This window comes from Neolamprologus multifasciatus, chromosome 13, assembly GCF_963576455.1.
Source record: "Neolamprologus multifasciatus chromosome 13, fNeoMul1.2, whole genome shotgun sequence".
NCBI lineage: Eukaryota > Metazoa > Chordata > Actinopteri > Cichliformes > Cichlidae > Neolamprologus > Neolamprologus multifasciatus.
The window spans coordinates 28,419,405-28,444,701 of record NC_140451.1 but is presented as its reverse complement, the minus strand read 5'-3'; the positions used below and the strand labels follow the sequence as shown (position 1 = coordinate 28,444,701).

General features: G+C 37.9%; 1 protein-coding gene across 1 annotated transcript in view; it reads left to right on the top strand.

The window, feature by feature from the left end:
• Positions 1 to 357: 357 nt before the first annotated feature.
• cdh5 (cadherin 5) overlaps positions 358 to 25,297 on the top strand; it is a 73,010-nt gene continuing 48,070 nt past the window's right edge. Inside the window, exon 1 of the mRNA XM_085182278.1 lies at positions 358 to 376. The gene's annotated coding sequence lies outside the window, so the exon portion shown is untranslated. The remainder of the gene's footprint in view (positions 377 to 25,297) is intronic.

The following is a 25,297-nucleotide window of genomic DNA, read 5'->3' as shown; positions in this document are numbered from 1 at the left end:
CACTCCTTCTCCAATGACCTCACTCTTAGAGTGCGCTTGCATTTGAGGCCCTGTTCGAACATGAGGCTTAAGTGGCCCCAGAGACCCCGACACCATGTAATCACACACACGCACACACATATGTACCCTGAAATTTAATGATCATGTGAACCGCATTGAAAATGTGTGTGCGTTGCACTGCGTGAATGTGTGTGCAGACTAAACACTGACCGACATTGCTATTTTTACTGATTAGAGGTTGTTCATAACGAGACCTATTAACATCAGACCTTAAAACACATGCACGCACCAAAACTTCAGATTCAGTCAGCAAAAGGCAGAGCAAGAACGTACCCGCTGGCCAAAGCAAGTGCTTGTAATTGTCACGGTTGAAAAGGTAAGTGACTTTTTTTACTTGAGTGTTTTTTTCCACTTTCCACTTTTTCAATACAATTTGAGCGAAAACGTTTACCTTCGCAAACATATTCAGACACTTTATCTGGTCTTCTCAGATTGTTCTCCTTTTGAACTAGTGTGCAGCCATACATATATAATACTTTCTATCCTACAGTGGTGTTTTGTGTTTCAGTTGTGAGCACAGCTGGACAGCGGTGGCTGTGTGACAGTGATGTTTAGTGGAAAAGTGAGCTGAAAGTGGTAGTGTGTGCTCGGGTGTGGAAGAATGTGTTTTTCATGTACTTGTCATGTTTATATGCCTTCCACAGATAGGCATATGTATTTAGGAAGGCATCTGTTTCATTTTTCATTTATCTCTATTTCCTTTCATCGACCCTTTTCCTCCTTAATGCTTTGCATTCATTATTAGGTGCATTCTCTTTTACTTGTTACTATTTCTTTCTTTTTAATCTCATATATCTTATTGGCATAGACAGTGTTGGGAAGGTTACTTTTAAAATGTATTCCACTACAGATTACAGAATACATGCCCCAAAATGTATTCTGTAACGTATTCCGTTACTCAATGAGAGTAACGTATTCTGAATACTTTGGATTACTTAATATATTATCATGCTGTTTACAACTACATGAATGTACTATTGCTGTGATTTATTACTGTTACTGAAGGTCCGCGGCTCCGAACCGTAGTAAAGGGACCTCTGGCTAATACGGTGGGTTCTGTGTCGGGCTCGTAGCCAAAAACTAGCTTTACTTTGTTGTCTGGGTCAACTTTGCTAGCAAGAGACAGAGAGAGGCGTTGAAAGGCTGCTCCAACGGAACTTATTGTTTTTGGAGGAAAACACGAACACGGTGTACAGTCGAGTCTTAATAGCTTACTTACAACTGGGCTCGTCAGGCACTCTTCTTGGCTGCAGTGGTTATTATTATATTTACATGCTTCCAGCTCCCGTTTTTCCTTTTTCTCCCTCCCTCGCTCACAGACACATAACGTGTATGGCAGTCCATTCTCCCTGCAGCACGGACTACACTGCCCATGATGCTACATTCTTTAGAGCTATACCTGTAGCATTCTGCCTATTAGCTTAGCACAACAACAACAAAAAGGCCTCTCTCACCCAGGAAACACGCAGAGAGAGAGAGCGTCACCCTGTAACCATGGCAACCATAACGCTGCCACCTGGAACAACAGAACGTAGCTGTCAAACAAAACCCAAACAGGCCTGACCCGCCACAATATGAAACAGGGAAGTACCGCCGTCACCGTGTAATCCATTTATTTCAACAAAGTAACTGTATTCTAAATACCACCTTTTTAAACGGTAACTGTAACGGAATACAGTTACTCATATTTTGTTTTTTTTTATTAAACAAAATAAATTTTTTATTTTATTTTATTTATTTATTTTTTTAATTTTGTTGTTTTTTTATTAAATACGTAACGGCGGTACATGTATTCCGTTACTCCACAACACCGGGCATAGATGATGGCCAAAAATGAGGAATATAATTTTTAAATATATACGACTACAGTGGCGATTCATGTTATTAAGGAGAAGAACCTTTTCTAGAGTTACCATTTTATATGCTGCTGTCAACATCTAGAGAGAGGAGAAGGGTCAGAAATGGGATAAAGCGCTTGGGATTTTTGCATTTAATGAATTTGCTGTCACCCTCTCTATCTGAACAAATAAGTCTTTATTATCCAAAGAAAACTGTGCATCTCCAAAATATAAACTAAGGAACTGAGTACGTGTGCTGAGGTGTTAAAATCCTAGGAGCTGGCATGTTAGTGTTTGGTGTGAACGTTAAACCAGGAAATTGAAAAGGGCAATTTATCAAATTCAGAAAAGAGTCAGGAGCAAGGGAGCAGTCAGTGTACAACAACAATCCAAAATGAGGACAAGCAGGTAATCAAAACAAAAAGAGTCATTAGCAATCAGGAAGACAAGCAAAACCAAAGGTAAATGTCAAGCTGGAAAATGTGTGCATGCTGAGTGGAGGGTGAGGGGCAGGTGTGAAGGCAGGTCACGATCAGGTGTCCACTACATGGTTGGATCCACGATTACACAATACATGATATATTACATATTAGATACACGATTAAAAGGTGCACAGCATGCACTGCAGTAGTTTAGCAAGGTTCACCTTTGCATGTGGGGCTCACCATTTTCAGGAAAAGAATGTAAAAATCATGTAAAGAGACAATGGCAACTGAAGCGGTGTGTGTGATACTAGCTGTCTAGTGTACTCTGTGTCACAGCTTTACATAACTGCACCAGCAACATTATTTTTTTCTCACCGTGCCATGTCTATGTATATATATGAGCAGAGAAAAAAACTCAGGTGAAGGCAAGTGCTTTGTTCATATATTGGTCAACAAACAATTGGCTGTAATGTAAAACCCATTTTTATTTCCACCCCGAACCAATGTTTGTGTTGTCTGCCCATAATCTGGGCAGACAACACAAACGCAGGAACTGCCTTTTTCAGCTAAGAAATATCTCCAAACTGCAAACTTTTTTGTCTAAATCTGAGTTAGACATGATTATCCATGCTTTTATTTCTTCTCGCTTAGATTACTGTAACAGTCTTTTTCTCCGTTTGAGCAAAAATAATCTTGACTGTCTCCAGTTAGTCCAGAATGCTGCAGCAAGGCTTTTAACAAAGACACGAAAAAGAGAGCACATTACACCAGTTTTACGATCATTACACTGGCTTCCAGTACATTTTAGAATTCATTTTAAAATCTTAGTCCTGACTTTTAAAGCTTTGAATCATGATGCTCCTATCTATATTTCTGATCTTTTAGAGCCTCACACTCCCTCTTGCAGCCTGAGATGATCTAATCAAAGGCTGTTGGTAGTCCCACGAACACATTTTAAGACCAGAGGTGATAGATCTTTTAGAGCAGTGGCCCCCAGGTTCTGGAATTCTCTCCATCTTCACGTTGCCTGGATTGTATTTATTCTTTTAAACATCATCTTAAGACTCATTTATTTAGATTAGCTTTTGATTAGATTTGTGCTGTATGTTTGATTGTGCTGTTTTTTGTTTATTTGTTTTATATTATCATGAAGCACTTAGTGGTTTTTATCCTGTGAAGAGTGCTGTATAAATCAATAAAATAAAGTAAAGTAAAGTTTATACTGTATTGTCTGAGCCTAGCATTAAACACACTGCAAAATTACTCTAAATAGTTGTGCTGGTACAGTTCATCTAACATGCAAGTAGCCTAACCTAAAGTTAAAGCTAAAAGAAGACCAAACAAAGTGAATCATATTCTTAAACATCACAAGTGCAAAGAAGCAAGAACAAGCCAAAATGTCTCACCCAAGCCTCACGTCTCAAATTGCAGGCATCAGAGAGGACAAGAGCACACCCAGCTACAACGGCTGACTCTGGGCCCTTCTCTAAAAACAACATTTTTGAACTTTATTTCAACAAACGGATTAAACAGATTCAGATTTAAATTAAAACATATGCAGTAAGTTTCCTTATTTTGATGTAATAGTAATAACATGAGGACAAATGTTCTCACTTTTTAAAACCATTTGGTTGCCATCAGGAGAAGAAGCTTCCAGCAATGTCAAGTTAGGGCTTTAATCTGTCATCTTACCTTTGAACCAGTGCACCAACCCTTCAATGTCGCACACTTTACAGACTCAAACCTGGAAACTGTTAAAGATGTTCTCGACAGTGCTTTATGATTGATCTGATAACCACATACATACAATCACAAAGTGGGCAGCAGCCTTGAAAAATTCAAATTATGCCAACAATCTAGATCCTCTTAATGATGCTAATGTCATTATTTCCATGGAAGATTAATGAGAGCTATTTATGGCTCATTAATCATATCGAGTAGGACTACAGATTAAACTGTTAATCACACATCAAATACAACTGCTGCCCTCTGGGCAATAACTAAACCCCCCTGGGCGTGTGTGTGTGTGTACATGTATTACCACTGGAGTTCACCAAATATCTCCACCTGCTGCTATTGTGTCCTTCTGTCTTACTTTTATTTATTTAGTTAGTTAGTTATTTTTGTCTGTCTTCTCATTATGGCTGACTGATCTTCTGTGTCTTATTAGCCTGTAGTAAAGAGTCACTAGCCCAGAGGCACCGGGCCACGGTGCTGAAATCCAATCGTTCCACGGAATCCGCTTTCCCAGAAATAGTGACTTGGTGAACTCGTTGCTTGGCCTTTGCATGCTAAATGAATACTGCCCTCTGTCCTCTTTGCTCTGGTAGCTCTGTTTTATTTGTCACTAACTATCATTTATCTGACTGAGCAGCATGTCTGCATTTTTCTGCCTGTTTTACATCCAGGCATTTTTATAATGTTGTATCCAGAAACAACAACAGCTGCTGAGCTGTTCATGTGGGGACAAATGACCACCAAACCAAAACGTATTTATCAGTATTTGGATGACAGGCACCCCTTCTCCATGAACAGGCAGATCAAAGCTGTTGTGGTGCCATGAAGGAAATCAATATATTTTACATTGATATGGATACTAGAAGGTCAGAAAAGGTGTTATCATCCAGTCTGACCTATTCAAAACGTAGAATCAGTGATCAGATTAGAAAATAAACCAAGAGATCTCTTTCAGTCATGTGAAAAAGTGCAATGAAAACCATCATCATTTTATTTTAGCAAGCTTTCTAACATGTGGTTTACATTATAGTACAGAGTTTTACTTTAATCACTAACCAAATCGTGGGTGAAAAGAAAACTATGAAGATGAAACTTAAATCCAAAAACTGGATTCGAGCTCAAGTCTCCTGGGTGAAAGTCATCAGATTCACTTAATTGTGAAACTCGGTTCTCAAAAAAGACTTCCAGACATCAGCACACATTCCCGTAGAGGTGCTCAGATAGAGACCTCCAGTCCAACAATGAAGCAACTTTTACAAAAATACAGCTGAGCACAACAAGGCTCTGTATTGTGAAATGCCACGCTTATTGTGTAAACAAATTTAAAAGCTGGAGTTTTCCTTTAACTTTAAAATCTTTTCACTTATAGTTTTAACAATCCTTCATCTTCAGATGATGAAAAACAGGATGCAGGTCTCACTATACTTGCAGCACTTTATTATAATCCCATTCCTGTGCTTCTTTTTTGTGGTGGGTGGGGGTGAGGAAGAGGATTTTATGTAGACATTAGAACTGGCTTAACAATATAACAATCAATTTTCTGTTGTTGTGGGGAAAATGCAGCTTAAGCTGCAATCATAGGAGCAGTAGTGGAAGATAGATGGGGTGATGGGGCATCTGGACTGCAAATCCAGAGAAAGATAAAAAGAGACAGAAAGGGATTTCCCATCCCTTTCTACAGAATCTGGGTGTTCCTAATAACAAGCTTAGACCACCCCCCCTTCACTTTTCCACTCTTTCTTTTGGATATGAGGGGAGATCATCCCACTGCGCTTTAAACACACACTCTGCTCAGATTAAAACACACACGCACACCAGATGCTGTTGTTGCCTGGGGTAAAGCCGATGTCAGCCACCCCCTCTTTCTCATGTGCTTATGAGTGGATGTGATTGTTTCATACCTGAAGGCTTTTCCTGACCTTTTCATGATGGTAGTGACTGAGAATAATGACACTCCGCACACTTTTTGAATAATTGGAGTAACAGGATAAAGATTCTGTGGTCCCTGTACCACTGGGTCGTGATCTTGGGAACAAAGGTGTAAAAACTTTTATACACTTTCTGCATATGAACCATAAATAGCTCTCATTAATCTTCCAAGTCTCCTGCCACACTCAGATTGTGTGAAGCTGTACTTTGGCACAAGAGGCAAAAATTAAGAATACCAATATGCTCACAAATGCTCCAAAATTTGAGCTGATATAATACATTCAACATCTCGATTCCCCACAAAATCTGCACTAAAAACAAAGTACAGCAATGACCAGTGGCAATTTCATTAGTTTGCAAGTAAACTGAATTGACTAAACAGGAGATTATAAAATGCCGAGAGCAGGTTTTTGATCACCGAGCACCAACTTAGTGTGCTAGTATTTGACTTAAGGCTACAGAAGAAAAATGCAAATACTAACTTTTTTTTTCAATTTAATGTTTGTAATCTATCCGACGATGAAGATTTATGTCTATAATTATATCTTTTGTGCTGGTTTATATTTTTTAACCATGGGGTGTGAATCAGTGAATGAGGTGTGTTGTATAAAGCACTTTGAGTCTTCAGGAGAGTAGAAAAGCACTTTACCATTTATCATTAGTGAACCGACATTAGGAGGATTTAATCTGCAAAGATGGCGAGAACAGAGTTGAAATTGAAATGCAATATGTATGTCACAAACTGTGGATGAATGCACCATATCAGTCCTCGTTGTGTGTGAGTTGCGCAGAATGTTATCAAGGGCCACCTCTGGCTTGAAGGGCGCATTTTGAGAAACCTAGGTTTAGAGGTGACTCAACCTGGTACTTTATTTTCATGAAGAGAGTAGCTGTAAATGCCTTTTATAACAGAGTAATAATAAACAACCATAACAGGAATATTTTACTTGTGTACACTAAAGTTTGAACTGCATGCCAGTGAAAATCCAAACTCTTTCCAGTTGGCATCATCAGCACGTTTTACATGAACTTTTGATCTGGAGTCCAACAAATCACTACGAGCACACATGAGCATGAGAAAACCTTTCACCTCTCACGCCTCCATCTGGTCGCAGCCTTTGGACACAGACTGCATCGCGCCTGCTTCGGCAGCACTGTGAACGGAGTGTGCAGTCGTCTTAACGGCCCTCTGCTGTTGGTGATGGGACTCTAGGGTTGTTACTGTGCTGCTGTTTTTAATCACACACATGTTGTGAGGAGGAGGAAGCATTGCTCACCCTGAACTTTGCTGACTGCTTTTAAACTGTGTGGAACTGGGACATTTCTTGGAACTTAGTTTTTATCTCAGATTTTACAGTCCCCGCTCTGCATGAGCCAAACCTTTGATTATGTTATTATTGTGCAAGATTCTGAAAACTTTCCACTTTACTTTCATTTTAGATTAAACCCCTCTGGCTAGTTTCCTGACCAAAAATACAAACATGAAACTAATGCTAACTAAGCTTTGGTATGTCTATTTCAAGCTGAATTGCATAGCTGTATATACGTACTTATTTTATTTTTACACACCAAAAACCCCAAGAGGGATTGTCATGTCTGCATAAATGCAAAGCCTTTATAAAGTAAAATGCATTAACTCAGAACCGAAAGAAACAGAGATAGAGGTGAGGATTTGTGTAAATGGGGTGGGACAGAAAGAGGATTTGAAAGTTGGGCTTGAAAGCTGTCACTGCTAAACTCTCAGAGAATCTGTTTGGGACTGAATGTCCACATAATGGAGTTTCAGTACTGGATTTGCTCTCCAGCATTTGTACTATACAAAACAGAAGCAAGGCACGATTGTACCCAATTTGGTCACCAGTTTGAAATCTTTACCTGATTACAGCACTCAGGTCCAATGGCTCTATGGCACCTTACCTTTTTCCTGAACAATTAATTTTGGGAGCAGTTGAAAAAGCTGATGATGTCACTAACTATTGATTCTAATCAGGAAACAACCTCAACGTGGAAGTGCAGTAATTTGTTATACAAGAAAAAAGCCACAGCTAAAGAGCAAATAACATAACTAAGCTGCAACTTAATTTTGTGTTAAAATGAACCTATTTATAGGTTTATGGGTGCATTATTTGGATAAGTAACCATGTTGACTGGCAGATAGATGCCTACACAGGCAGCTGTAGCTGTCTGAGATGTCTGCTCGCCTTCACTTTATGTAAATTCAAATCATAGAACTGGACTGTGTTTGTGCTGTTTGAATTTTTATCTGAAAAATAAAATGGTTTGCTGTGTAGTAACTCACAGTGCAATACGTCTGTGCTCCTTACAGTGTCATTTAGCATTTATTAGCCAGTATTTGTGTCTTAGCAAATCATTTTTGCCAATAATAACTTTTGCCAGTGGATACACTTATCTTAGCAACATCAGTAGCTTAAATTTAAGCCAAAAATCTTTGCATTTCATCAAATGATAGCCTCTTCTGGCTTTAGAAAACCAAGATGACAACTGCTATACTCCTATAATAGTGAGTGAATGATATTGCAGTGGGTACCTCCTTTTTATATATATATAGTTTGCAATTTGAATAACTTAAAATGATTATTTTTCTTAAACAAACAAGTGGCAATAGATGAAAATTAAGGAATCATTTTCAATTCAGACTGAGAGTCTGGACCAAAGTGATGGCTGGTCACATAGAATCACTAAAATAAACATTAGAGCCAAAATATACTAGAAGAGGGAAAGGGAAGCTGAGGCATATGAGACATTTTTTTCTGTCTTATGGATATGAAAGAAATGATTTTCACCCAAGAGACTGAACTGCAATACTATTTTTAAAAGGTAAACTTATTGGACTTTGCTTTCTCCGTTAGTTTCCCACTGTTATCACTTCTTCTCCTGTATTTGATTCTGTATTTATCATAAACTGATTTATGGGTAAAAATTGAAAGCTCAATATTTTATGATGTTCACTAAACAAGAAAACAAGAAAACTACTAACACCGGGAAACTACCATATCCAGAAAGGAAAGCGTGACAAAAAGTAGACAGAAAGTATGTAAGATAAGAAATTAGCTTTTTATTCAGGCACTTAAAAAAAAAAAAAAAAACAACTTTAACTTGAGTTGTGTTTTAGCAGCTTATCTCTTTTATAGTAATTTTCTTTAATCACAGAATAATTAAACAACTGAAGAACATCCTGGTAATTTATTAAAAGGTAAATGTTTTTCTTTATCTATGTCTACTTCACACTAACCAGCAGAAGCCAAAAAGCATTAATTCCCGTGGTGTCCACACAAAAAACAGCAAAAATATAGGCAAACGCAATAAATTAGCGATCTGAACTCAAACAATGTACACTGCAAATACTAGACATTGCATACACAGAAAGAAAGCATGCATTATGTTATACATTAGACTAAAGAAAAAATAACTTAGACTTATAGATAGACTCATAAAGATTTATCTGCAGCCAGAAAAGTGTGATACTACCTAAACTTAATAGTAAGACTGGAGATGTGCAATAAAGCAATGACATGATTGACAGTTAGGCTTTCTCCGTGTCCTCCACTTTCCTCCCACATTGTTATGATAAATGGAGATTCTATATAGTATATATGGATATGTATGTCTATCTTTTAGGCCTGTGATGGACTACTGTCTGGGATCTACTCAGCCTCTTGCACCATGTCTGTTGGGATATACATTCCAGTGTGCTAATTATACTTCATAAACCTGAAATAATTATTCTGTTCATCTAATTTTACCCATTTGTTACACAATTTCATCAAGCTACATTCCCCATACCCCAACTACAATTTAAACCACTTTATTCTTCCTGGTTCCAAAGGTTACCAAGCAGACAGATTCTCCTTTCTAAGGCTCTGGCATAGACCTTCCTGGGAAGACTGTAAAATGTGATACCCCTTAATTCTAAGCACATTCCTCTGGCCCCCATTCTTAAAAAGGGGAGTCACCACCCCAGTTTGCATCGCTGACTTCCATGTGATGTTTCATAAGGCATGTCAACCAAGGCAGCCTAACAATCAAAACCTTGAGAAACTTGGGGTGAATCTCATGCACCTTGGGGGAGTTATTTACCTCAAGTCCTCAAGTCATTCCCTTTGTTCCCAGACTCTGTTCTGTCTGTGGAAGATATTAGGATTGAGGAGGTCGTCTAGTTATTCCTTCCATTGTCCAACTATGTCCTGTATTGAAGTCAGCAGCATTCCATTCCCACTGCATGCAGTGTCAGCAAGAAGCTGCTTCCCCCTCCTGAGTAGTGTGAGTTTTGTCAGAATCACTTAAAGGCTGACCGAATGCCTTGCTCTAAGGAATTACCAACTTCTTCCAGACCCAAGCTTTAGGCATTGACAGACCTCCACAGGCCCAGAGTGTCGGAGTCGACTGGACAATTCAACGTCATTCCCATGTTCACACACATTTCACATTGTCACAGCTCAGAGAAGAACAGGTAGTCACTGGTTAGCTAGTTTTTGAATCACAATGGCAACTTCAAGTGCTGCTAGAACAGGAGAGTTAATTTCAATTGTTTATTTACAACAACATCCACTTTTAAGGCAGTCAGTCAAAGAAAAGAAAATAATTAATTTAATTAACTATGTATTCAGTAGCGATTCAGAAGAACACCTACACCTTCTCCAGCATGTTATATGACAAGCAGAACCGGATAACTGGATGTCCGGTGAGAAGTGCCTTCTTTTACTGAAACATTGTACTGAAACGTTGTGGACCATCACTGGTGTGCAAAAGACACAAGAGTAGCTGTAGCCACTTGGACAATAGCATGAAGCCACAACTCTTTGGCAGTAAAGTCAAACATATTGGCAAAATCTTTTGGGGAACTACATCTGCACAAAAAGTGACAAAAGCATCAGCCACTTAAAAATTTTATTCTTGTAAAATTGTGCACAAACATAATCCTCTCTGGGAAGAAAGAGGTGGTGTTGGATGAAATGCTTTTCATTAAGAGGAGCAAAAGGGGAAATTCTTGGTTTTGGTTTTACGTCTCTGGTCATTATAATTTTTTTTTAAAATCCAATCCTCAGGTCTTAAAGGTAAATTTCACAAGGTAAAGGGGGAGACGAGGCATTGAGGGTTTCACCAGCACCCTGAGGCTGCTAGGTGGAAGGAAGGAGGCCAGGGACTAGTGAGTGTCAGCACCACAGTCCAGGATGAGTGTATTAGCAAATTTAAAAAGTCCTTTTTTTATTTCCATGCAATAATAAAAAATATTTCATCCTTATTCATGTTCATCTACATATCGCTTTAATTCTTCACTATTAACTTTTGAGTTATGATTTTTTTTTTGTTGGCAAACTTATCTGTGAGTTACGCTACATTATTTTGACCTCAAATCCAGTTTGATTGCTTGCTTGTTCAGTCTTCTGCCACAAATCATCAACAGTAACTTGCAGGAGAGTAAACGTCCTCAACGTGATGTTACCAGTGTGAAATGCTTTGGGCCGAGGAATTTTTCTACTGTGTGGGGTCACACTGACTTCCTACTATTGAAACAGTAGCAGCATGCAACACACACACACACACATGCACAGAGCACTGTGAAAAGCCATAACCTCTGCCTTCCTGTTGAGTTGATGGAAACTTCTGACCAGTGCAGCTGGATAACTACTTTACGTCACTTTAAGTTCACTGTAAAAACTCAACTCGATGCAGCCAAACGTGTTTTATGGGTGTCATGGATAAAACTGCGATAATGAACTAAAAACTTATATGAAGTGATGTTAGTTGGACAAAACTTGCAAATTCACTTTCATTTACAAAGGGTCCTTGACCCTAACCCGTGTGACTAAACTGGAATATTTTAAGAACTCCTCTGCAATTTCCTCTACTGCCACTTTTGAGGGTTGAAGATAAAAATTAAAACCAAAAGAGTAAATTAGCTAACCATGGTCATCAAAACAATCTCTTACATAGCAGCTTGTCTTGAGATCAGTGCAAATTAAAGGGCTACAGAGAAGACTAATGCTAACAACATAAGAAGATAGAGCAAATTAAATAAAAATCTAATAAAAAGACAAAAATAAATTAAAATATATTGCAATTTAAAGCTCACATAGACTAAAATTTGTAACAATAATAGCAATAAAAATGAAATACAGCAAAATAAAGGAGTTTAAAATAGAAACCAGTTAACATTAATGTGAAAAAATAAAGTAATACTGGATAAAATTAATTAAAATTGTCAATTCAATTAGGACCCCCCCCCCCCCCCCCCCCAGGCAAACAAACAAACAAACAAAAAACTTTACAACTTTGATACAATGTGCTGGCAAATGAGAAAAGTAAGTAATGTCTATAAGAATATGTTATCAAAAGTAAAGCTGAAGAGAAAGGTTCTAAGTTTTAACACTATCAGATGTGACCAGGATGAAGCCATTGTGAATTTTAAGTATTTATGATATATCCTATAATGCTGTTCTTACAATCTTATTAGTATGTTTTGATATGTTTTTTTGTATCACAGCCAAGTTTTATAAACGATTTCTACAATTTAAGCAGCATGTTGTTAATTTTGTTCATTATGTTTTTATTAGAGGTTCAGCCGAGTGTCTTCAAACATACTTTTAGTACAAAACAACAAATCAGAGGAGCACTTGAAAGAAGTGAAGGGTTGTTGCTATGGAAACCACCAGCAGGAAGGACTGGGGAGACCTGATTAAGGACTGGCTAGATCAGATTAAGTATTGTTTCTATTATCTCACTTGGCTCACCCACACGCACAAGTGGACACGTGCTCATGCGCGCGTCCACGCATTACACACACACACACACACACACACACACACACACACACACACACACACACACACACACACACACACACACACCATACATGTTCACACTGAAACACAAACAAATACACACAAACACATCACTCTGTGGGACTGGTTTTCCAGATGTGAGCAAGGAGGAAATCCTTTTATGGAAATGACTTTTGATATGAGCCTCAGTTCCCTAAATGGGAATCTAGATTCAACTGTAGGCAATATAGCCAGCCAGCTGACTGATTTGTTACGGTAAATGTCGTAACATTTTACTCAGTCTGAAAAGTATTTGAGTTTTTTTTTGTTTTTTTTTTACCTCTGTGACTAATTTCCTTTTGTATACAGTGCTACAATAACATGACCTCACTTCAAAGAGCAAAGTGTAATTAGAAGAAGATAAGGTTTGAGCTGAGACCTCTTGGTGTTTTTATCAGTTAGCAGAAGAGGAAGTTTGTTTGTTCATTTATTCATCACTGTCATAAATAATAGTGTTTTTAAAAAACACAACAAAATTTGTAAAAAATTGCTGGGTGTATCTATTGTTTTCCCAAAGTAACTGATAGTGTTTTTAAGAGTTTACCTTTCTTTGTCTGTAGGTCACCAGACTGGCCATGTTCTTAGGAAATATGATTTACCAAGGAGCAGTAAAACTGCTGAACAACACAGTCTCAAAACTTTGAAATCACACATGAGATATCTTATATTCTTAAGGTGCCATAAAAGATATTGGACATGTTCCATGTCCCAGATATAAACCTTTATTTTATTTTATTTTACTATGACAATAGTAGTTTGAACCTCCCATATTAAAGGTCTTGAAGTATGCTCAATCATACAGGTAAGGAAATCCCAGAAAACTGATTCTGTTCATCTGGATGTTATATTCGAAATGCAACATCCAGATGAACAGAATCAGTTTTCAGGGATCCCCATATGAAAACATCAGTTTTGACTAATGCCAAATATATTTTAAAAAAAATTCAATAAAATGCAGTAAGCTGAGGTGGTTCAGGCGTCTCACTATAATGCTTCCTGGATGTTTTTTTGGTGACGTGTTTTGGGCATGTCTACCTGGGAGGAGACCCCTGGGGAATCCCAGGACTCTCTTGCGGATGCTGGAGAGATTATGTACTTTGGCTGTCTAGGGAACGCCTTGTTATTCCCCAAGAAGAGCTGGATCCAGTGGACAGGAAGCAGAAGCTCTAGGCATGCTGCTTACACTGCTGCCCTGCCAGTATTAGTATAACTGATAGAACAATGAGAGGATAGTGAAAACATTTATTTTGCTTGGATATAATTTAACGATGGATAATAATTACATCTGAAGTTAAAAATGATTGATTCACAGCATTGATTTGTCCAGATCCCTGTTGTTCTCCTATAAGACTCATTTAACTGTTGCAAGAACATCTGCTAAACACAGCTCAGATGTAATGCTCATTAAATCATAACGCACACTTCTCTCTTTCTAGGAGGATTCTTCATTGGAAAGATCTGTAGATTAGTGAAAAGTGGATTTTTATCATAGTTGCGTTGGAATTAGGGAAAACAGAAACTATTGTCCTTCAGAAAGGGAGAGGCTAGGCCATCTGTGTGAGCTGATGTAATACCTTGAGTGAAAATTAGCTCGAACTCGGTGCCATTACCTTTAGATTTGGGGAAACCTAGCATCAGGGAAATTTGTAGAATAAAGCTTTGTAGCCTTGGTTTATTTATTTTTTAAACAGCCAATTTTAAAAAGCTAAACCTGGATCGTTTCCTTACCTTAACCACAAACTGTTTGTGTCTAACTAAATGTAAACAGTGAGCGAAAGTGAAACTTTAAATTAGGCCCAAAAAAGCCTCAAAATACAATCCATCTACATGCTGCCCACCTTATAATGTGACCCGTTTAACTGAAAATTGCTTATAACTGTGGGCAAAAACAAAAAAATTATTATTTTTTATTTCTGAGGAACTTTCAAAGGAAGAAATGACCGGTCATATACATCAACATTACAGTAATATGGACTTGAGAAACAATAATCAACAACTAGATGGCCTGATTAGTTCCCCTGGGCTCTGAGGGCAACAGCAGTTTTTTTTTCTTTTTCTCCAAACAGTCCTCGCTACAGGGTCTCTAAACCTGCATGTAGCCCAAACCTACTCAAACCTGATTAGTCAAGCTCAAAGTGTAAAATACCTTTGCCTAGGGAGTCTGTATATGCATACACAGTTGTGGTCAGAAGTTTACACACACTCGTAATTGTCATAAATGTCATGGTACTTTTTGGTTTTATATAAATCCTTTGATCTTTTGTCTTTCAAAGGTGGAATGATTGTAGGGTATACATCTTTAATGATTGATAAAACAAAACAAAAAAAGAATTACACGCACAAATTTGAGTTTATTTGGGATTTTTTTTAGGTTAAGCCTAGTTCAAACTAGGCTCATATACACATATACACCCCCACCAATATATGTTTAAATGTCTTTTAACAAGTTGCAACTTGTTAGCCTACACCTACGTTCCTAAACCTACGACCACCTGTGTGGATTAGAGAAAAGAAAAAATAAATTCAAATCTGTTGTTCTGTACAACGTCGCTGCACCTTGGAAAAAAAGAACGGATCAAAGAAATGCCCAAAATTATAATGGCAATTTTTAATTTATACATTTTTCAACAAAAAGTGGTTAGTTACAGCCACAGGAAGAGCACTACATTTAAAACACTGCCTAGTTGAGTGTAATGTTTTAGTCTTTCTTATCGTCCCTTGTTGATTTATGTGGATCAAACACTGCACCAAATATTTTTTGCAAAAGAAATTGTTTTTTTTTCTCTGTTTTTTTCCTAAACCCCCCTTTTCTCCAATTGTCTTCGACATGGATTTTTGTCCTGGTGGCATATTGAGCTTGTGTGTGTTCTTGCATATCTTGGTGTATTTGGCAGGAGGCTACAAGGGCAGTGAGAGCAGGAGTGGGGTTCTATGATGAAATTCAGTGGCAATTTGAACTCTCCAATCATTGAACCATGTGCGAAAAAGAGGCAAAGGGGAAAGCGAGAGAGGTGGAAAGACAGAAATAGGTGGGAAGAGACAAAGAGAATGAAGAAGGTTTAGAGGAAACAGGAAAGAGGTGAATAGAGCCTAAGTAAAGAGAGGGAAAAGGTAGAGAGAGAAAGACAATTAATGGCTTCATCACGCATTTAACTGAGAGACGACATGAAAGCGTTGCCTCAGTCTGTTTATTATACAAAAACAGTGTGTGTGTGTGTCTGTTTGTGTCTTTGATTGCACAGTTGCATCTCTTGCAATTTTGTGTGTGCGTGTGTGTTTTTGTGTCTGTCAGTCTGTGTAATTACTCTCATTCCTTTCCACACACTATAGCTGGAGGTTTTGCCAAGTTGACATTCAAGCTCTTGTGATAAACAACTCAGTCAGATTTGTTTGGCTTGCTCGGTGCTCTGTGTGCTTCTAGGGAGGGCATTTGAATCGCATTCAGTGGGGGGAAACACAGCGATATGGAAGAAAAATATAAAGAAATGGCATGAAGGAGGCAGTTGTAGAGTCTGGGCACTAGTTAGCACCGTTTGGCAAGGAGTGATGAGAGGTTGCATCATCAGAGAGAGAGAGGGAGAGAGAGAGGGAGGGAGATCACCTACTGGAAGCATCAAAGCATTTTAACCTTGATGCTCTCTGTATCACAGCTGGATGGCTGGATGTCAAAGAAAATCACACAGTCTGGTGACCTTGAAAACAAAATCATTTGCATTTTTACCTTTTAACACATTTAGCGGAGGTTTAGATCCAGACAGACATACAGTAATCCCAATAGTACAGCATTGCTCCTGTGGTACTGCAATATTGCTATGCCTGTGGCAAAATGATTAAAAAGAATAAATAAATAAGAATGCCTGTGAAGCAAAGACGGAAACACACAAAAGCTTCATGAATATATAAGAATGCTAAGTACTTATTATGTGGCAAATATACTGTGGATGTTTAATATTAAGCAAAAGCAACCAAAATATACCTTTGTCATATAGATCCTTTTTTTTCTCTTTAAATAGCATGAGACATGTAGAATGTCTCTAAAGATGCTTCATTTTCAAACCAAAATGCAAGAGGAATACAAAAAGGAAGCGTGCAGAGCATGTTTATTTCTCCCTTTCTGCCTCAGGCAGTTTAAACTGAACACATTTTCTTTTGCACTGTGAGTTCATTTGAATTCAGTCATTTGAAAAGATAAAGTCTTTCTCTGTCACTTTTTTTCCCTTTAAAAGCAGGAGCTCATTCTTTTCACCTTGTTTGCTGAGCGCTACCCAAAATTCAAACAAAGCAGAATAAAACACATGCCAGTTTCACGGTTCTGCATTTTAATACTCTATGCAGCAGTGCGAGTTGGTTTTCTATTGCCTCATTTCAGAAGTTGAGCATCACTCCGTTTGCCTGTAAACAAAGTGTTGATATGTGCTGCTCACTGGTGCAGTTGTAAGATTTTGCAAGTTCCAAGTGAAGGATTTTCAAATACCTTTGATTAAAATAATGCACAGGCAGAATTGCGGTATGGAAATGCAGCTATGGTGTAGTTGACTGCCATCTCACACTGTTGTTATGACTGGTTATTTCAAAAGCTGACTACAGTTCCAGTGAACTCTCAGCCTTTCTGTCACAATGAGGCAGAAAGGCTGAGAGCTGAGACAATGAGACATTGTTTTCATCTGAAATATCGCTTGTTTTTCATGCGGATGTTGTGGCTCTGTAAGCTAATGCTGAGACTGTAGAGCAAGAAGACAGAAAACAGTTTAGAAAAATATTAAATAGTAATACTTTTTTAAAATGTAATACTGATAGCAGTTTCTGTTACAGCTCGGTAAAAAAAGTGGTAATAGTAGGGTAACAAGGCACAAACAAGAATGTAATAACATGATAATTACTACTCAATTACCAAAGTAATGACTACTTAATAGCCAAGAAATATTAACAGTTGAGTAATATTACACCAATATTACCCCCAAACTGGGGATAATAATGTGGAAATAAAGACATTCACATGAGACTAAACCAATTGCTGATAGTAGTGTAATACTTAGGTAGCAATATGATAACCTGCTAGAAATAAGAAAGTAATGTCTGTGGGTTTGAATTTTCACATTTTTAAAGTTTTCACTGTAATAACCTCAGAATTATTAGGTAATATTGGCTCATGTCATATTTGGACAGTATTACTATATTACAATGCTTAAAAGAATCCTACCGTAGGTTCCCAGCATTCTGCTTTGCTTAAAAGCAATAATTTAAATATTATGTTCAATGCTCTGGATTAAACATCTATGGTAGTTTTTTCTAATAAGCTCTAGTTCTCTATTTACAATAATAATGGTCAACTTATTTCAAGACAACCTTACTTTTATTCACTCTGAGTTTTTATTTCTTTATTGAAGAACTAAGCTAAAAATTTGATGCTAAGGCACTGTTAGATACTCTAGTGTGAGCTAATAGTATGTAGCTTAAATTAATAACAACAAGACAATATAACTCACCTTGCAGTACAGCCGTAGCTAGCATGTGGATTTGATTCCAGATATTTGTGTTATAATCGATTGGTTTATACGAGCATGGATTTATGAGGCAAGCCAAAAAGGGGGCAAAAGGAGGCTAAAGTTAACAGGTGGCGCCCCACTTCTTCTTTGTCTTTATCCAGTGATAAAACAGAAAGTGCAAACTCCCAGCATTCTGCCACCTCCTGGCAGGTGGCTCTTTCCAGCAGTGCCTAGTGTTGAAGGGGACAGTTTAAAGTGACCAACACTCACAACTATAAGGAAAACATAAATTATTAAACTAATTAATTACATTTCATATAAATCCATAATAAACCAAAATAACTGCTGTACCTTTTCTTTCTTTAGTTTTACTGCAGTGGAAGCAGAGTGAATGGGGGAAACTATTGACTGAAAAACCTTTGATCTTCCCCTGTGGAATCTTGTTTCTCTCTTGTTTCCCTACTATTACCACTTTATTACTGAGCTGTAATAGAAAGTACTGCTGTAGTACTTTACCTTGTTTGTCATTTAAAGTGAGAATGTGTTAAACAAGGTAGTGTGGGTGGTCCAGTAGTGTGAAGGTTAAACACAGTTCTTTCACTCTGCTCATCACAGCTGGTCAATGTGTTAAATTTAAAAAATTGGGTTTGCATTTATACTTACATGCTGATTAGTCTGCATTGCTCTCTCACCACTAGTGAAACTGAGCTGATCACATTGGACATGGTGTTAATAAATATTGAATAAAAAAGTACTTTTACTGGGATGCAAGAAAGAGAGAAAATGTCTGAACCTCATGGAAATTATAAAATATACATAGACAGGAATCTTGCATTACATTAGCATTGTGAGAAAGCTAGACACAAATACAGTCGGTTAAACTCTACTTCACAGAAAAATTATCCAAATGCTAATCAGTATAGCTTTTTAAATTCAATTCAGTTCAGTTCAATGAATTTTATTCATATAAAATTAAGGCACTTTATATTTTGGGTTAAAGACCCTACAATAATAGAGGGACAAATAATAGTTAGACTTGCCCCTTTGAGATAGCACTTGGTGACATTGGGAAGAAAAAACTCTCAAGAGGAAGAAACCTGCTGCAGAACCAGGCTCAGGGAGGGGGAGCAGTCTGCCATCACTGGTTAGGGGTGAGGAGGGAACAGCGTCCCCACATACACAGACAACATATGATTACCAAGTGGACCTATTGTTCACTCACCAGCCACTTTGTATATCTTGCTAGTATTGGGTTGGACCTAGTTGGAAATAATCCTCAGAGACTTTGGCCCATATTGACATGACAGCATCACACAGTTACTGCAGATTGATTGGCCTCACATCCATGATGCAAATCTCCCGGTCCATCATATCCGAAAGGTGCTATTTATGATTGAAATCTGGTGACTGTGAAGGTGAGTTGAATAGACTAAATTTATTTTCATGCTCACAAAAACAGTTTTAGGTGATTGTGAAAAGGCATGTAACAATGGTGGAAACAGCATGGACATGGTCAACAACAATACTCAGGCAGGCTGTGGAGTACAACCAATGTTTGGTTTGTACCGAGAAGCTGAAAGTGTGGCAAGAAATTATCCCCCACACCTTTACACCACCACAGCAGCCCGAACCAATGATACAAAGCAGGATGGCTCTATTCTCTCGTGTTGGTTACACCAAGTTTTGTTGCAGCAGAAATCAAAACTAATCAATTCAACATTTTTCCAATCTTCTGCTGTATTATCTACTCACCTAAGTGAATTATACTCTTAGTATCCTGTTTTTGATTCAGTGTGTCGTGTGTTCTGAGATGTTCTTTCGCACATCTTAGTTCCCATTGCCCATTTTCCTCTGACCTGTGACGTGAACAAGGGCATGTTTATCCACAGAACTGCTGCTAACTGGATATTATCTCTTTTTAGGACCATTCTCTGTAAACCCTCGAGATGATTGTGCGGGAAAATTGCAGTAAATCAGTAGTTTCTGAAATACTCAGAGCAGCTTGTCTGGCACCAATAATCATGCCACATTCAAAGTCACTTAAATCACCTCTCTTCCCCATTCTGATGTTCACTTTGAACTTCAGTATGTTGTCTTGATCAGGGTTAAAGAAGCCAGGAAACACTAAACATATAAAGGCTAATTTACATCATGGCTCTACTCGAAAAAACTGACACAGATGTAACTCTGTCTGTGAAGCTGACGAAACATAAATAAAGACAATTCAATTAAATTCTCTTCAACAGTAAAGACTACTTAATAGTTTAATGAAGGTCAATAATGAAGAAACAAACAAAAGCTAATAATTTAAACCTGCTCTTCCAATGTCTTTTTTAATCCTGTTTCTCTCTGGATATGCAATAATGTAAGTGTCAGTTTCTATATTTTGAAGGGGTATCTTTCCATGCTTTTATCTGTCTGCCTACATGTGAGTTGGTACAAGTATGTCTATCTGGTTCTACCACTGTCCATGTTTGTGTATGCTCTATATGTGAGCCTATTCAGTCCTGCTGTTTTCAACAGTTTGATGTGAATGAGAAGTGACTGTGTTAAAAGCATTAACATTTTCAAACCCCGAATCACTAATCAGGATGTTGTTGGGGAGGAGAGGCATTCGGCAGAATGCTGCATTATTTAGCATCCACTAGTTAGCATCCTCAAAGAAAAAGCTCACTCAAACACATGCAAAAACACATACTTGCACGCACGCACGCACGCACGCACACACACGTAAATGTGTTTTTTCACACTTTTTGATGTATGAAATACTGAAATGGGAGCTAGGCAGAGCACATTAAACCACACAATCGCAAAATCTCTCAATAATGAGGAAGAAACACATACACAGATTTCTTTTCACAATGTGCAAATGCATACACACATTTTCTCTCACTCAGATCTCAGATATACATGCAGAGACATCCTCAGACATCTCGTCATTGATTCAACCTCTGATAGGTTTCGGCCACAGAGTGGAGGGGGTGATGAAAGACAGCAGCAATAAGAGACAGACAGGTGGGAGAGAGAAGGAGATATGGGGGAGTAAAACAAGAGGAGGCAGAAGGAAGGAAAGTCTGTTTGGGAGAAATTTGTAGGTCATTATCTCTGGACTTTAATGGGGATGTTGCATATAAATCCTTTGTGTGTGCGTGTAAGAAAGTGAGTCCTGTATCCTTTAGCGTGTCTTTATTCTTTTCACCTCCCTTTCTCCCTTCTTCACCTCCATATTTTCTCCCTAGTGTTCTACACTAGAGACTGTCTTTCAAAACACCAGAACAAAAGACAAGTAGTATTTTCTGGTGTCACGAGGAAACTGTGCTACTAAATATATTATGAGATCAGCTGGAAGAAAATATTTCTATGCTTGGTCATTTTTCTGCTTTAAAATACCCCAAATAACATGAATTATTTTATATTAATCTCTGGATAACATGAAAAGTACATAGTCATTCAACTAAAGTAACACCCTGGTTTGAGGCCTCTAAGTTGCTGCCATGTTTCCAGTTTTCCAATTTTGTTTTTTTTAAGCAGCTGAAGCACAGCAGCACCTATTACCAGTGAATCATTTTGCATCAGTACTTTGTTAGGTCAAGGATGTTACGCTACTCTTTTACTCTCAGAAACATTTTTAACAAACAGCTTAACAAATAACTGGCTAAGTCACACAGTCAAATACCAACAATGCTATTCAGTTTGGAGATGTGATTCAGGCTACCCAGTGAAGGTAGCGTCGGGACCGTGGATTTTGAGGTATTATATGGCGCTTCTTTTTTTTAATGTTTTGTTTGTTTGCTCTGTTTGTTTTATTGTTTCCCGTTTTTATATTTATTGCTGTTTTTCTTTATATTCTTGGCAGTTGGATCGGTGGGGTGGAAGGTTCAAATGCCACTATAGGAATTTTATTTAAAATTAAATATATTCTGTGTCTATTTGGTGTAACGAACTTTAGTTTAACGAGTCTTAAAAAATCTAAAAATTAAACACGTTTCTTTGTGTAGCTTTTATTTCCTTTAATGTGTGTTCTGTTTTGCTGGATTCTGCCTCCTTTATGTCATCATGTTGTCAGCTCTCTGTCCCCCTGTCTTGTTATCCTTGATTGGTTTCAGGTGTTTCTCTTACCCATGATTACCTTCAGTGTGTCTTTGTGTAGATTTTGCTTTTGTGAGATCACCTTTTTGTTTCCCTAGTTTGACCTGTTTGTCTCGGTGTTCTTGTTTAGAATTTTTCTTCGTCTTTTCTTTGTTTTTTGAGCGTTTTCCTTCAGCCTAAATAAAAGGCTACTTTTACTTTATCTTAATCAGCCTCTGATTTTGGATTTGGATCGTTTCAACCAAACCCTGAAGGTCCAACATTAGCTTTCAACATTTGGCTTTCATTTACTCCTCAGAGAAATGATTGCCACAGATTTCCTGTAAATCTTTATCTGCTAAATTGTTGGCTTTGTATTCATAAATAACATAATTTGATTCAGTGTTAAGATAAAGCTGTTTACTTAAGCAGCTTTAATTTGCACTGTCAGACAGCTAATACAGCCATGCATCTGTCATTAGTGACTGATTAGAAAAAAATCAAATTCTTTCATTGTTTGGTTCATTTTTTTCCACTCGTGATGTATGCAGAATTAGATAAGATAATTAATAATGACAGTCATGGGCTTGAGCTTCATTTCAGCATCGGGAGGAGGGGTCGGGTGGGGTTACACCCTATACATTTTTGAGCTGCAGGCACAATTTCCTGAGTCCTGGGGGAAAAATATTCTTGACTTTTTGTTTTTATTTGTTTTTATTATCCCTACTGAGTTAACGCATATATATGCATAAATTTGCTCTGCCTTTTTGTGTTTTGTCTGATGCTCACTCCCCCAGATGTGACAGTCAGCATGTAATGATTGAACCCATCTGACAAGCTGGTTTGCAAACAGCAACAATTCTAAACTTGTGGAAAAATGTCAGAATACCTGACTTTCGACCCTTTTTTCCGTGTGCCTCCTCCCTGATCATCAACTGCCAACACCAGATGAAATGCTGCAGCTGCTGACTAAGATCACAAAACTCCCTCTGTGTGTGTCACAGTTGTTTACCACAAAAGATTGGTTATGTGAGCTCATCATTTATGTTTTGTGAGTAAAAAGACCCTTCCTTTTCTTCACAGTTGATTCATAAATCTTGTCTTTTATGCACACCCCCAACCCCCACAGAAATGTTAAATCTACACCTATGATGTGAGCGGTGGATGCTTTACATTTGAGCTTTTAGGATTATGTATGATTTAGCCTATAGAGGTGACACTTTCTTTCTGTTCACATTTAAATGCAATGGGGCGATAATAACAGAAGCAATGTCAAAAACTGTGGGGATTAAAATAGAGATGGAGGAACATTAAATTACATGTAGCTAACATACAAATATAAATACTTAGCATGTTTGTTTTATATTGCTCTTTTGGCTCCTCATCTACCTTTTTTATTACCCCCCCATCCCCTTCTTTCTCTTCCTGAGTCACCCCGGGGCAGTATTTCACATTACTATGTACATCAGACACACTAGCTCTGGATGAATACACCTCATTCCTCTTTGCAAACACACACACACACACATATTTATTATTACACACATACACAAAGGGCATGCAGTGATCAGTCATGCTTGAAAACTGATCCTTTTTCTCATCGGAACACATGCAGAAAACACAGAATGATACAGCGCAGGAATAAACATACATTAGCGCACACAAAGATCATTGTGGTATCTTGGAATACACACACAAACACGGACAAATGGACACAGAAACAAAGAGCTCATCCAGAGCCAAGTAATGTTGACAGCGACCCTGCTATTTTTAAAGGGCACACTTCACAAGATATCATCTCCTCATCATTTGTCCTCGGGGATCTTGTCTATTTACACAACACAAAGACACACACACAAATGATGTTAGACGCATGTGTAGTAACACAAAAGATTTTCACACGCATGCACGCAGGAGGGGTTAATGTCCTAACATATATCTCTCTTGATTGGTGTGTCGTAACAATTCAAGCTGGTTAAAACTGAAATGACTTTTTTTTTTAAACTGAGGTCATAGGAGAGGGAGGCCTTGTTTGCCCTGGTTTCATTTTCACAACATTTTCAGATTACAAAAGCTCTCAATACATTAGATTTTACTGTAAATTCAAAAAATAACATTAAAGATACAAATCAAGTCAGTCTCCAGGTTAAAGGTTGGACTTTTTTCCCTTAAATTTTAAAGAAAATTCTTCTGTTTTTCCTTCTAAGTGCAAAGTGGAACAAATATTATACTGCGTCTTTTAACAGGAAACTAGATACTAGTACACTTTGCAGAACAGGCTGGTTTCAATCCTTGTTTTAACTGCTGTTCCTAAATTGTATAGGTTAATGTGATGAGAAATCAAGAACAGGTGGCAAGCTTTAGAGTCACAGCTGACTGACAGCATGAGGGAGAGTTAGATACCTCAGCTTTTCAGATACAGACACAAACACTAAATCATACATCTGCAACTCAGTCTGACCTGTTTTAAAACTGTCTGCGGTGATGAAGCAAGATGCCCACAGTCTGCCTGAGGCAGCCAAGCAGAAAAGGGTAACTCGTCTGTTTGGCTCTAATTTGGGTTTTGATAGCTAGTAAATGATGTTATGGCCACAAATCTTTTTTTTTCACTTGTAGCCATAACATATTTAAGATATATGGTGGATCGGCATACAAGAGCTTTTTTACTGGAAGCTCCATTATATCTTTGTTTTACAGATGATACACTTTATTTTTGCATGCGTGTGGATTTTATATGTTCTCCCTGTGGATGGTTAGGTTTGTACTTCCTCTTACAGGCAGGTAGAACAATATAGATGAGCTTTTTAATCTGCTTTATTTAGCAAGAATAATTGTTAAAAATGTAACCGGTTTTATGATATCACCGGTGTCTGTGTTGTGGGCAGCAGTCTAAGTGGAGATGCACAGACCTT